This window comes from Monodelphis domestica, chromosome 4 (genome assembly GCF_027887165.1).
Source record: "Monodelphis domestica isolate mMonDom1 chromosome 4, mMonDom1.pri, whole genome shotgun sequence".
In the NCBI taxonomy this organism is placed as follows: domain Eukaryota; kingdom Metazoa; phylum Chordata; class Mammalia; order Didelphimorphia; family Didelphidae; genus Monodelphis; species Monodelphis domestica.
The window spans coordinates 215,792,232-215,805,691 of NC_077230.1; positions in this window are offsets into that span (position 1 = coordinate 215,792,232).

Sequence of the window (13,460 nt, forward strand, 5' to 3'; positions counted from 1 at the left end):
ATATCCTTTAGCCATTTATTAATAGAGGATCCACTTGCATCTTTATAAATTTGACTCATCTACACATGTATTTGAAAGATGAGGACTTTGTCAGAAATACTTTCCCATTTTCCTACCTTTTTTCTAACTTGAAATTCATTAGTTTTGGTTGTAAAATCTTTTTAATTTTATGTAAATAAAATTATCCAATTCATATCCCATGATCATCTTATCTCTAGTAGGGCCACAAAATCTCATAATTGTCAATATGACAAGTAAAATATTCCATGTAATCCTAGATTGCTTATGATATCAACCTTTATTTGAAAACCATATGTCAATTTTGACCTTATTTTAATAAATGTTTTTCTTTTTCAGTTTTCTTTTAAAGTACATTTCATTTTTCCAAGAAATTTTTGTCAGAGATTGAATTCTTGTTCTTGAATCTTGGGTCTTAGGGTTTATCAAATACAAGATAACTATGTTCACTTACTAATCTGTATTGTAGACCTAGAGAAAACTGGTGGCCTCATGGATAAAGCAATGGATCTAGAGTCAAGAAAATCTAAGTTCAAATGCAGCCTCTGAAAAATCCCTATGTGACCTGGTATGAACACTTAACCTCTGACAGTCTGACAAAAGGATCCACTGAAGATAGTAATGGGAAACTGCTCCTATATCTTTGCAAAGAAAATCTAATGGGCAGCTATGGTTCATCGTGTCATGAAGAGTTAAGCTAAACTGACTAAACAGAAAATCATATACTTAATTGAGTACACTTATCTATCACTCTTTTTCTTTTCTTTTTTTTTAAACCCTTACCTTCCATCTTGGAGTCAATACCATGTATTGGTTCCAAGGCAGAAGAGCTGTAAGGGCTAGGCAATGGGGATTAAGTGACTTGCCCAGGGTCACACAGCTGGGAAGTGTCTGAGGCCAGATTTGAACCTAGAATCTCCCATCTCTAGGCCTGGCTCTCAATCCACTGAGTCACCCAGTTGCCCCTATCACTCTTTTTCTTAGACATTTTAAAAACATTTTCATTTTTGCTCTTTTGTAATGTTGTTTAAATATAATACTCTTGGGTTAAAATTATTCATATGTTTATTGATTCCATTTAAATTTGTAATATGTGTTCTTCCAAATAAATTGCATTATTATGTTTTCTAGTTCTATAAAAGAATTCCGCTATATTTTGTTTGGTATGGCATTGAATAAGTACATTAATCTAAATAGAATTGATATTACATTATATTAGTTCAACCTAGCCATGAGCAATTAATATTTCTCCAACTGTTTAATTTTGTGTTTATTTGTGTAAAATATTTTGTAATTGAATTCATAAAATCATTAGTTTTGTCTTGACATGTAGGCTATTTTAAACTGCCTGCAGCTACTTTAATTGGAATTTCTCTTTTTATCTATGTGTATTCTTGGTGATATAAAAAAGTTAATGATTTATGGGTTCATCTTATAACATCTAACTTACTAACATTGTTTAAGTTACTTTTAGCTGGTTCTCTAGGGTTATCCATTTATATCATCATATCATCAGCAAATAATGATAGTTTTGTTTCCCACTAACTATTCTTATTCATTCCATTTCTTTCTCTTGTATTATTGCTATGGCTAGTATTTCAAGTACAATACTGAATAATAGGAATGATAATGGACATCTTTGCTTCCTTCTTGATATTATTGGAAATCCTTCTTATTATACTCCATTTCATATAATTCTTGTTCTTGGCTTTAGATATAAACCACTGTTCATTTCAAGAAAAGTTCCATTCATTCTTGTTTTCTAGTGTTTTAATGGGAATAGGCATACTCTTTTCTTGATTTTTTTGAACTTATGTATATAATAAATATAATATTTGTTGTTTTTTTGTCATCAACACAGTCAATTATTATTACAGTTTTCCTAATATCAAAACAGCCTTTAATTCCTGTGATAAACCCTGCCTGTTAATAATGTGTAATTGTTAAGACATATTATTGTAATATCCTCTATAGTATTTCCTATAAATATCAATTAGGGAAATTTATAGTTCTCTTTCTCTGCTTTTCTTCATAATTTGGGTATCTAAATCATACTTATTTCATAGGAAGAATTTGGGGACTTCTGGTCAAGATAGCGGCATAGAGAAAGCTAAAGTTCAGATCTCCGGAAACCCTTCCCTACCAAACTCAAACTATATGCTCCTAGGGCACCAAAATTCAAAATGAACAACAGCATAGACCCTGGGAATCTTCCTCCTGGGCCTGGAACAAAATGTATGCCCCCCCCCCAAAGCCAGAACCCGAGATCACTCAGACCTAAGGGGTAGGCAGAAAGAAGGTCCCAGAACCCATCCCCTGCAACCCAGAGCGCCTAGTCCAAGGCAGCAGAGGGAACCTCAGAACCTCAGGGACGGCTATTCTGAAGGCTGCTTCCTGAAAACAACCTGACTCAGATGAGGGGGCACCCAACACAGACAGCAGGGAAACTGACAGAGATGGGGGGAGCTTGTAACACCCTGGCTGGATCCTTCCATCAGAGTCTCACGGAAGGTCCTGCCTCAGGGCACACTCAGTTCGACCCAGGGAAAGCTAATCCTATCAGGAGCCCTCAGAGCTCCAGGAAGCTGTGGCCCCTCCCCCCTCAGAGTGCTGGCTCTTCTGGCCGGCTAAGGCACAGAAAAAAACACCCCACAAAAAGGACCAAGCCAGGCTCAGAGCATGGAAGTAAAGCAATGGAGAAGCATCGGGAGGGAACTGAGGAGGGCAGTAACATGGAAACACCAGCAAGTCCTAGCTTCCCCCGGGAAGACAGAACAACAACTGCATAGAACGGACAATCTGCCTAGGGCTAAAACCTCTGAACACCAGACAGAGATAAGAAAAGCTAGTTCTCCCCACTCAGATAGAGATGGCAAACTCCACAGAAGCACAAAAGCCTCAAAATTCCAAGGAAAACAAGAAGAAGGGGGCGACTTTGGACACATTTTATGGACCAAAAATACAAAATACAGAGGAGATAGAAGAGGAAACACAAGCAAATGCTCCGAAACCTTCCAAAGAAAATGGAAACTCTCCACAAACCTATGAAGAATTTGAATCTGAAAGGATCAAAAAGATGGAAGCCCTCTGGGAGGAAAAGTGGGAAATAATGCAAAAGAAATTCACGCATCTACAAAACCAGTTTGACCAAAGTGAAAAGGAAAACCAGGCTTTAAAGGTCAGAATCAGGCAACTGGAAGACAATGAGCAAGAATTAATAAAGCAATACCAAAAGACCAAGAAATTAGAAGAGAACATAAAATATCTCACTGATGAGGTCATAGACTTGGAAAATAGAGGGAGAAGAGACAATTTAAGAATAATTGGACTACCAGAAAAGCCAGAAATAAATAGTAAACTCAGCATCGTAATACAAGATATAATCAAAGAAAATTGCCCAGAGATACTAGAACAAGAGGGCAATACAGGCATTGAAAGAGTTCACAGAACACCCTCTACAATAAATCCCCAAAAGACAACTCCCAGGAACGTAATTGCCAAATTCCAAAGCTTTCAAGCAAAAGAAAAAAATCCTATAAGAAGCCAGAAAAAGACAATTTAGATATAAAGGAATGCCAATCAGGGTCACACAAGACCTTTCAAGTGCCACTCTGAATGACCGTAAGGCATGGAACATGATTTTCAGAAAGGCAAGAGAGCTGGGCCTTCAAGCAAGAATCAGCTACCCATCAAAACTGACTATATACTTCCAAGAAAAAGTATTGGCATTCAACAAAATAGAAAATTTCCAACTTTTTGCAAAGAAATAACCAGAGATCTGTGGAAAGTTCGATATCAAAAAACAAACAGCATGGAATACCTGAAAAGTTAAATATTAAGGAAAGGGGAAAGGAGAAAAAGGTTATCTTTCTCTTTTATTCAAACTCTCTTCTATAAGGACTACATTTATATCAATCTATGTGTACTAACATGTGGGGAAAATGTAATGTGTAAATAGGGGGGAAAGAAAGACCAAATAGAATAATCTTTCTCACACAAAGATTCACACAGGAAAGGGAGGGGAAGAAAACTCCTATAAGAAGTAGAGGAAGAGAGTTTTTACTTAAACCTTACTCTCAGGGAAATCAACTCTGAGAATGAAGAACATCCAGATCCATTGGGATCTTGAATTCTATCTTACTCAACAAGGGTAGGTAGAAGGGAAAACCAAGGGGGGTAGGAGGGAGGGAATACCAAAAAGGGAGGGAAGAAGAGTGGGGAGGGCGAGGGAACAAAAAGGGAGGGACTAGAAAGGGAAACATATCAAGGGAGGGGACAAGTGGACTGATTTAAAGTAAATCACTGAATTAAAAGGCAGAGCTTAAGAAGAAAGTTTAGAATTAGGGAAGGATATCAAAATGCCATGGAGTCCACAAGTGACAATCATAACTTTGAAAGTGAATGGGATGAACTCACCCATAAAACGTAGACGAATAGCAGAATGGATTAGAATCCACCCTGATTTCCTGTCAGCTCCTCCACACACTCATTGCTAGCCCTGGATCCCATCTCAGTTGTACTCACATGTAAAACTCCTCAGCAGGTGAGTGAGAGAAGTTGCTCCAAGTGACATTACTTTAAGCAAAGTAATTGATACAATTTGGAGTGTTCCAGGGATTGTTGCAATGGGTCCAGGTCAGTGAGCTGTCCTTTGAGGAGTAGAAGTAGTAAAGGGCCCAGGCAATGATGGTGTTATAATAAAAGGCAACATAGAGATCAATGATGAAAACAGCATACCCTATCCCTGCCCGGGTTAAGAGAAATCTCAGAGGAGTTGCAAACTCTGCAAACATTGATTAAGGACCTGACTTCTAAGACCCTGGCATTGTGCTAGGTGATGGGGATAAATAACAAAATTAAAATGGACCTTGTTCTCAAAAGGACTAGCTACGGGGAAGAGTGGATAGAATGCTGGGCTGGAAGTAAGTAGACTTATTTTTGTGAGCTCACATTTAGCCTCAGACACTTACTAGCTGTGTGATCTTGGGCAAGTCACTTTATACAGTTTGCCTCAGTTTCCTCATCTGTAAAATTAACAGAAGCAGGAAATGGTAAACTACTCCAGTATCTTTGCCAAGAAAATCCCAAATGGGTCATGAAGAGTCAAATATAACTGAAATGCTTCAACATTTAGTAAAACAATGAGGGATAGGTAGAAACATCCCTCTAGGCTCAATATTCTGTCTCCCCAAGACAAAGTTGGGTTAGGGGTTAGGACTGTGACTTAAGAGAGGAAAGAAAGATTGCCACATTCCTTCTTTCCCCTTTACCAGTCCAAATTATCACCAAATGATTTAGGCAACATGCCTTTCCTGGATATGTCCCTTAATGCCTTACGTGAAAACTGGGAAGCATATCTTGTTTGATATGGTCTGAGTTTTCATTCCACCCATGCCTAAATCTCTCAGGGATGAAAGGATCATAAATTGGAGCTAGAAGGGAACTTAGAGGTCAGCAAATCCAACTCCCTCACTTTACAGAGTCCTCCTCTGAGACCCAGATTGGAAATGACTTGCTCAGGGTCACACAGTTATGTAAATCTTGAAATTTCTTAGACATGTGAATGTTAGAAATTTCACCATTGGAAAATTTCATACTTGGAAAAAATTTCCTACTGATAGTAATAACCCCCTTGGCATGGGAGGATCCTTCTCCTCCCTACTTGGGACTGCTTTAGGACAGAAACCTTTTGCTGAACAATGGAAAGGGCTTTGACCTATGCTTAAGCATAGAATAGGAAGTTCTTTGAGTCATGATTGATTTTAGAATTGATACAATAGAGATTCTTGGAATGACAGAACCAGGTCTTGGAAAATACAATTTCCACCCTACTTAGAGTAACAGGATTTAGGAAGGGCTGCAGCAAAGGATCAAGATTTAATTATTTGAGAATATGACCTTCAACAGACATGTGCAAAGCCACAGACCTCTGGGCGGTCCTGGGTTAAACTAGAACCACCATTGCCACAGGGGAGACATCGACAGTGATTGGTAGATGTGAGAACTGAGGGGAGGGAACTTAGATGGTTTCCTTAAAGATAGTGGGGCTGAGGAGAGGAGGGGTTCGAGAGGTTTTGCTCTGAGAGGTTGTGCTCTGAGAAGCTTGCTCTGAAGGAGGCTGGAGGTGGAGGCCCCTGAGACTGTTTCTCCATTTTCGTCACATGAGTGATAGGGACTGATCTCTTTTCTTTGCCTCAGCTATCTAAGGGCTTGGGCCTTTGGCCCAGCCTAAACAGAGGGTGTAATTAAGCCCTATTCCCTTCCCTCCCTCTCTCCCTCTCTCCCTCTCCCTCTTTCTCTCTCTCTCTCTCTCTCTCTCTCTCTCTCTCTCTCTCTCTCTCTCTCTCTCTCTCTCTCTCTTTCTCTCTCTCTCATACCTTTCTTCCTCCTGTTTGTAATTAAAAACTTCATAAAAGTTGACTACTGACTTGAGTTTTCATTTAGGAATTACAAAGCTGAATTCCTTGGCGACCTTAAATTAATATATATCAGTCTTTTAAAGTGATTTCGTTGTCACAGTTAGTAGATACTTGAAGCAGAAATAAATCTCAAAGTTTTCTGACTCTAAGTCCAATGCCTTATGTGCTATAGTACCTTAGATTAATCCCATAGTAAAACTGGAAATTAAGTGAAATTTTCTTTGGGTATCCTTCTTTCTTTCCTTTTTAGGTTCCCTTTCCTCCTTTTTCCTCCCCTTTCTCCCTCATTCTGAGTCCCTCATTAATATACTTGTCAGTTCATTTTTACATCCTCCCAAGGTACTGTCTGATGAAGTTAGTGAGTTGTTCAAGGCCTCTAACATTAGAGAGGCCAGCTTAGGAACTTCATGTCTTTTAGCCTGAGGTTGGGAATACCAGTTGACTCCCTTATTCTAAAACATACCCCAAACTCTGCCTTGGGTACAGTACTCAGTTCTTATGTCCTCACCTTTGAATATGGGGCAGATGTGCTTCCAGATGGGGATAACTCCCACATGATGGTATTGTCCCAGGGCCAACTTCATGTAGAAGAGAGGAATGCCCCCAAACACAGCCATCAGTACATAGGGGATGAGGAAGGCACCCGTTAGAGTTAGGATAAGGACAAGGGCTGAGTGTTAGGCATGGTAGCTTTGTAGCTCCTCACCCCACTAACTGATTCTCTTTTCTTTTAGGTCAGTCAAACCTGACTTCCTTGACCAAACCAAATCTGGCATAAAGGTTCTTGACATTCATTGTTAACTAGATCTTTGACTATAAAATAGAACCAATCAGAGTCTTCCAGGTAATACTTAGTCATTGTCCAAAAGTATCTCAGTAATTAAGTGGGCATTGAGAGAGGCAGCTTAGCATCAAAGAACTAGGGCTGTAAGAGATCTCTGAGGATATCTAGTCCAATCTCCTTCATTTAAAGAGTGAAAGAAAAGAGAAGCCAAGGAAAGTCATTTGCTCAAGGTTTCAATCAGAAGGTAACTGTCAGATGTGGATTCACACAGCTTGGCAATTTCTTTCAGGTCCAGAGGAAATTCAATATGGTAGCAGTAGTTTCTATCAGCAATGCCTGGGGCATGTTGTGTCCTCTTAAATAATAATTGGTATTAACCTGTGATTTCATCAGTTTAAAGCATTCCCAAGAAGAAACTCACTTGACTAATGCCTTTTGGCACCTGCACTGTAACCTAAGATTTGCCTGGGAGCACTGAGAAGTCAAGTTATTTGCCCAGTGTCACACAGCACTAATGGATCAGAGGTGGAATTTGAAACCAGTTCTTGATTTTCAAGTCGGCTGTCCAAATAATTCACATTTATATCATAGGTTAAGGTTTTTTTAAAGCATTTTATATATATTAATGTATATAAATATGATTATATATACAGTATTGCTTATAAACTGATGAAATAGGATTTCATCATTTTCCTGGCCCTGAGTCTAGCATTCCTCCCTGATAACATTGTGACTCCTTAGCTTTCCTTGTCCAGAACCTTATTATAAATGAATTTCCTTTAAATTACCTACATAACTAGTAACTTACCCTGCATTGTATATAATGATTTGATTATAACTCTCATTTATATAATCTGTTAAGCTTTGCAAAGTGCTTTACTCATATTGTCTTATCTGAACTTTTATTCTCATTACTTCCCAGTGTCCTTTCTTGTACAATGAAGCAGATTGGACCAGATGGCCTCAGTTTCCTCTCCTGTAAAACCATAGTCTACAGGAAAGGGAACTCATTATCTCCCAAGGCATTTCATTATCCCTTAGAGTGTGAGCCACTTGAGAGCAGGGACTATGTTTTGCTTCTTTTAGTATTTCCAGTGCTTAGCATGATGCCTGGAACATAGTAGGCACTTGATAAATGTTTATTGATTGGATTGTTTGGCTCTCCTACTTAACAAAGGATTTTGCCAACATCTAGACTATATTTACTTTTTGGCAGCTGTCTCTCATTGCTCTTCCTTCTGCCCTATGGACAGATATGCCACATTTAGTAAATTGAATCTCTCTTTTACTAGACAGCCCTTCTAATACTTGAAGACAGTTCTCATGTTGCTCTTAGCCTTTTATTCTTCAGTTGCTTTGACCTTAGTATTACATAGTCCTCAGCCCTCTCTTCAGCTGCATACAAAATGACTGAATTTCAGGGACAGAAGATACATTGGGTACCAGTCACCCAGATGAACTGCTCTTGAATTCTCCATCATGCCTCTGAAACTCTTCAAATTGTAAGATCACATAAGCCTTGGAACTCACACCAGCTAAGGGCCTTTTGTTCCTAGGTCCCACAACTCTGGAGGGTGATCCTGGCAGCATTCTTCTGGGCTTCTCCCTCACACTTTTTATTATGAGCTCATTGGCAAAATTAAGGAACAGTAAACTGGGGTTTTCTCACATAGCAACCAGAAACCAGTTTTATTCATCTGGGATTCTTAGATTCAATTTGCTATGGCAAAGAAATAGGGTAAAAGAAGTAGGATATGATATGAACACAAGCTATATGGAGACATACTCCATAGAGGGAAACAAGGAAAGCCATGTATGGTGTGAGATGAGTATAATCACAACTGTATATACATTGACTATGTTTGTGGAAAGAGGGGAAAGGAAGGAAGGAAGGAATCAAGGAAGGGAAAAGGAAATGAAAAGGAAGTGGGGAAGAAAGCAAAAAAGAGAACAGAAAAGAAAAAGCAGTAGAAACAAAGAAAGGAAGAAAGGGAAAGGAAGGAAGGACAAAAAAGGAAGAAGGCACAGAGAAAGAGAATGAAGGAGTATAGGGAAATACAGAAAGAAAGAGAGAGAAATAAAGTAAGGGAGAAAGAGAGAAAAAATAATGAAGGAGGAAAGGCAGGCAGGTAGTTAGGCAATAGAACTTCAGAAGGATCTGGAAAAGTTAAAGAATAAACCCATTTTTTGCTAATTGTTTATCCCTTAATTAATTTTCCTCTACCTTTTTAAATGCTAAGGAAAGGCCTTTTCTATATAAGATTTTACCTCTTACTTTGTATGTGCATTCAATTATTTATTTCTGTTGATGACTAATGTCTATGATTTTCTTTATAAGAAAATGCTCTCTGAGGTTTAAGGAGAGAAGATGCTGACAATTTAATATTTTCCTAAGAAACAAAAATAGCAGCCAAATGACAGTGAAGGATGAAATGCAGAAATGAGGTTCTCTTTTCACTGAGCAAGACATTTGATTTGTCTACTCAGTTTTTAAATGAAAATTTCCTAGGTCTAGCTAAATAAAGGACTTTAGAGATCATCTACTTCAGTTTCCTCATTTTGTAGATAAGGAGCCTGAGGCCAAGAAAGGTTATAGGATTCATCCAAAGTGTGTGTGTGTGTGTGGAAATAATTGGTTAGAAGTAGGATTTGAATACAGTGCCCTTACTACAAAATCAGTGTTCTTGGCTACATTACTCAAAGAAGCTTTTCATAGGAGGGAATTTGGAAACTTAGTGGGAAAAAGACTATAACAATGAATCAAAGTGCACAATGAATTATCCTGTGTTGGTTTTGTCATAGCCAGGAGCCAAGAAAAAAAGATTTCTCAGAAACAAATATGTGACCAGAAAAGAATTGACTTCCTTGTTCAAGTAATTGTGTTGTCTGAGACAAAACAGAGCCCCAAAGAAACATTGTTCTTTGTTATTTTATGTAACTTACAGCAAAAGTTAAATATGAAAAAAAGTCTTTTTTATTCTTAATATTGCCTACCTTAATGTGCTATCCTTTTTACTACTTTTGCCTATTCTCTCATCCTTTTTCCCTCCTTTCATTGTTAGTTAAGACATTTCTATATCCAAATGACCATGTGTATGTGTATTCTTCCCTCCTTGAACAACTATTAAAGTGAGTTTCAGGCATTGACTGTCACCCTTCTCATTTTCTCCTGTATTGTAAAAACTCTTTGTACTCTTTTTTTCTCTTCCCTTCTCACATCTCCCAGTACATACTGCTTTCTAATCATTTATTTATTTTTTTGTGATTATTCTAAAATAATTGTTTCACACTTATGCCCTTTATCTATATAATCTCTTTAATGCTTTCCTAATAAAATTCTTAGAATCTATATCTATCATCATCCAATATAATAATGTAAATATTTTAACTTTATTGAATCTCTTATGATTGGTTTGTCATGGTTATTTTTTTTTTGCTTCTATTGTGTTTCATGTTTAAATGTCAAATTTTCTATTTTGCTCTCAACTTTTCATCATGAATGCTTAAAACCCCTCTATTTCATTAAATATTTATTTTTTAACTGCTGAAGGATTATACTAATTTTTAAAGGGTACTTTATTCTTGTTTGTCATCTGGAATTTACATATTCCATACCATTGCCTCATTTAACATGGGAGTTACTACATCTGTGATTTAACATTTTTTTTTTGGCTCTACAAAATTTAATTGGTTTCTTTCTGGCTACTTGCAACATTTTCTCTTTGATAGTGAAACTCTGGAATTTGCAATAATATTCCTAGGATTTTTCATTTTAGAGTCTCTTTAAGTAGATTATCAATGTAGTCATTTTATTTCTATTTAAACTTCTGGTTCTATGCTATCAGGATAATTTTCTTTTATCGTTTCTTATAAGCATGAAGTCTCTACAGTTTTTTAATCATAGCTTTTATATATTCCAATAATTCTGAAATGACATCTCTGATTTATTTTCCAGCTCTGTCCTTATTTCTGATAATTCACATTTTATTTTAATTTTCCATTCTTTTGACCTTGTTTTATTATTTCTTTATGCCTCTTTGAGTTATTAAGTTTGACTTACTCAGTTATAATTTTTTTTTAAACCCTTACCTTCCATCTTGGAGTCAATACTGTGTATTGGCTCCAAGGCAGAAGAGTGGTAAGGGCTAGGCAATGGGGGTCAAGTGACTTGCCCAGGGTCACACAGCTGGGAAGTGTCTGAGGCCAGATTTGAACCTAGGATCTCCCATCTCTAGGCCTAGCTCTCAATCCACTGAGCTACCCAGCTGCCCCCTCAGTTATAATTTTTAAGAAATTTTAATTTTCAAATGGCCTTTTGAACCTCTTTTTCCATTAAGCTCATTCTACTTTTTATTGTATTTTTAACTAATTAATTAATTATATTTCCCCATGGTTACATGATTCATGTTCTTTCCCTCCTCTCTTCCATCCCCCCTTCCAGAACTGACAATCAATTCCACTGGTTTATACATTACATTGTTCAAAACATTTTTCAATGTTATTTACATTTGTAATAAAGTGAACTTTTAACACCAATATCCTAATTATAAACTCATCAAACCACATGAACAATCACACATACATTGTGTTTTACTTCTTTTTTATTTATTTTTTGGTTTAATTTATCTAGATCTGATAGAGGAATGTTGAGATCTCCCACTAGTATAGTTTTACTATCTATATCCTCCCAAAGCTCCAATAGTTTCTCCTTTAAAAATCTGGATGCTATTCCATTTGGTGCATACATACTGATTATTAATATTTCTTCATTGTCTACACTGTCTTTTATCAGTATGTAATTACCTTCTCTATCTCTTTTAATCAGATCTATTTTTTTACTTTGGCTTTGTCAGATACCATGATTGTGATTCCTGCCTTCTTTTTCTCAGTTGATACACAATAAATTCTGCTCCAGCCTCTTATCTTTACTTTGTGTGTCTACCTGCTTTTTGTGTGTTTCTTCTAGACAAAATATATTAGGATTTTGATTTTTTATTCACTCTGCTATTTGCTTCAGTTTTATGGATGAGTTCACTCCATTTAACTTCCGAGTTATGATTACCACCTGTGTGTTCCCCATCATTTTGATTTCCCCCTTTAGTCTTTCCCTTTCTTCTTTCACTCTTTCCTTTTACACCAGTGTTTGGCTTTTAATTAGTCCCCCTTTAACCTAACTTTATTTTACTTTACTTTCCAACCCCTCCCTTTTCTCCCTGTTATTTCTCTTTAAGGTCTATTAATCATACCCCCCAGCTTTCCCTCCCTTTTAATAGTCCCCATTCCAATCCAATCCCTGTCCTTCATTATTCCCTTTTAATTTCCCTCTAGGATAACATAGAATTCTATACCCCAAAAGATATGGCTGTTCTTCCCTCTCAGAATTGAATCCACTGAGAGTAAGGTTTAAGTATTGGCTATTACCACTCTCTTACTCCTCTTCTTATAATAGCATCAACCCCCCACTTGCTCCATGTGCCTCTTTATGTAGTATAATTTATCCTGTCCTTCTTCCCTCAAGTTTCTTTTAGTGCATTCTCTTTTTTGTCCCCCCCAATTTTTTACATATCTTAAACAACATAATACCACAAATTCTGCCTATAAATATTTCTTCTATCTATTACCATAATAAAAACAATTTTCAAGAATTATAGCTATCATTTTCCATATAGGAATATAATCAATTTGATCTTGTTGAAGCCCTTAAATCATTTTACTTTTTAAAGGGTTATATTCCTCAGGTATTTTTGTTTGTTTGTTTGTTTGTTTGTTTGTTTTGTTTTGTTTTGTTTTTGTGCCTCTTTTACCATTTGGTCAAATCTGTTTTTTTAAGGTTTTATTTTCTTCAGTATACATTCATTCTTTTTACCATGCTGTTTTTTTCCTATTTGTTTTCCATCACTCTCACTTCTTTTCTAATTAGTTTCTCTTTTTCTTTAGCTCTTCCTGATGTGTCTAATTTGTATTTTTTTCTCTGCAGATATGCTTATAGCTCTCCTCATATTTCTGTGCTTTGTTTATTTTTGAGCCTATTTATTGACTTTGAACTTATGTTAAATTTGGGCTCTGTTTCCAGGGTGGATTTGGGGGGATAGGTTTACTCTCCCAAGCTATAGGCCTTTTCTTACTACATTTTTTTATTAGCTAATCCAGAAGTTTTTCAAGTTTTCCATGCTTCCAAGGTCATGTAATCTAGAAGGTGTTTGATGCCTATTCTTATCTGTAATTTGGTCTTTATCCAT